The sequence below is a fragment of the Cynara cardunculus genome, unplaced genomic scaffold (assembly GCF_001531365.2).
Source record: "Cynara cardunculus var. scolymus isolate 2C unplaced genomic scaffold, CcrdV1 Un_Scaffold_7791, whole genome shotgun sequence".
Taxonomy (NCBI): Eukaryota; Viridiplantae; Streptophyta; class Magnoliopsida; order Asterales; family Asteraceae; genus Cynara; species Cynara cardunculus.
The window spans coordinates 14155-16330 of record NW_020203762.1 but is presented as its reverse complement, the minus strand read 5'-3'; positions in this window follow the sequence as shown (position 1 = coordinate 16330).

The window sequence follows — 2176 nt, the reverse complement described above, 5'->3', positions numbered from 1 at the left end:
ACCACTAGGACCTCTTCTATAGCTCCCTTTTCCATTTCAGCATTTATGACATATGCTAAGTACGTCTCACATCCTTTATGATTACATCTTCTAGCTTTGATCACAGATATGAGGTTAACGTGATTGTCAAGCCGACTACCGTACACAGTGTTCTCCTTCCCATCTTTATTTCTCTCTTGAATCAGTTTCTTGAAGCAAATAATGTGAGCCTGATGTTTAGACAACCAGTCAATTCCTATGACAACATCGAATTCTCTAATGCCCATGGTAATAAATGCACCTCAAAGTCTTGGCCCTCAATTTCTATTGTACAGTTATTATAACACTCTCACACCATGGTGATGCTACCATCAACAGTTTCGACATCTAAGTTTTGACTAAGTAACATAGGTGACCTTCTCAATCATATGAAAAACTTAGTGGAGACAAAAGATTTATTTGCACCTGAATCAAATAACACTCTTGGAGGTATTTTGTTTACTACAAATGTACTTGTTACTACATCGGGTGTGCCTTTTGCTTCTTTTGCAGTCATCTGGAAGACTCGACCCTTCACTTTTGGCGCCTCAGGTTTCTTTCCGCTTGATCCTCCAATAAACCTTTGTGTTCTTCTTGGGGAATTCACTTTGGCGATGTCCGGGATCACCGCAGGAGTAGCAGATTGGTCTAGCCTTGCATTCTTTTGACATGTGCCTAGGTTTTCCTCAAGTAAAGCAAAATACCTTGTCATATCTATATTCACCTCGATGGTTCCTTCTGCATGTGGCGCATGCAGTTATTGCCCCACTTTTTACCCCCCAAGACTTGAGTTCTCTTGAATTTTCCCGAGCCAGTATAGTTGATCTTTCTCTTCTTAGATGCATCTAGGACATAACTGTCTTTTTCAGCAAGGGTGGCCAGTTCTATGGCATCTTGAAAGGTAGTGGGTTTTGACATTCCAACAAGCCTCCTAAGTTCCCTTTTCAGTCCATCAACAAACTGATTCACTTTCCTTATCTCGGTATCCACCTGATGCTCTGCAAATCATGATTTCTCAATGAAAATCTCCACGTATTTCTCCAATGTCATGTTTCCCTGCTCTAATTGTAGGAACTCACTTTCTAATATTCTTAACTGGAATGGTGGGAAGAAATTTTCGCTCATTAACTCCTTGAATTCCTCCCAAGTGAGAGATGCAGTCCCAGATAGTCCTCTAGTGGCTCTAATTGATTTCCACCATTGCAAGGCGTTCGATTTGAACTTGGTTGATGCGAACTGCACCATATCATTTGGTGCACAATGACATGTCAGGGAACAACTCTCCATCTCGTCAAGCCAGTTCATAGCTGCTAGTGGTCCATCTTTTCCATCGAAAACCGATGGACAGGTGCTGGTGAAGGATTTGTAACTACATCCCTTACCATTAGGTTTCTTAACTTCATTATGTCGGAGAGTGCCTCCCCATTCGACTCCTCTTGATTGTGTGATTCATTCTTAGATGACTCTTTAACTTCATAGGTTTTTCTTCTCGGAGGTCCGGTATGCTTCAAATGAGCATCAACCATCTTAAGTGTTGTAGTTTAAATGCATTCAAGCATTCCAGGCAAAGCATCGTGCATACAACATTCCATCTCTTTGGAGATGTTCACTTCCGAGTGTGCAAGCTGAATCGGTGGTCTATTGGGACCGCTCCGGCTTTCAGTTCGGGTTGATGTCACACCCTCGACTCGATTATCTTCACGACTGTTAACATTCATTGACCTTGTCACTCTCTTCGACATTCTATAGTAATGAACATTTCGACCATTGACATACTTACGCACATTATTTTATTATATATAATTTTTTATTGCTATGCTTAGAAAGTAAAACCTCACGTCTTTTTCTTCCTTGCTCAATGGTTGGGATTCATCTCATTACTAACCAACCCACCATTAAGATGGACAAGTCATACATACAATTAATACTTGTAACTTCGTCATCAAATTTTGCCAAATAATATCATTTATGCAAGTATCATATAGCAGGTTCTAAATAATTTAGACCAAGTACCGAACATGAGTAATAAGGTAAAATATACCTCTCATTCATCCTTGTAAAGTTTTGTAGTCCTAATTTGTGTACTCTTTTCAGAGTCTTTGGGATCTTTTTATCTCTAATTGTGATTGTTGTTTTACTTGTAGTTAGATATTCTAAA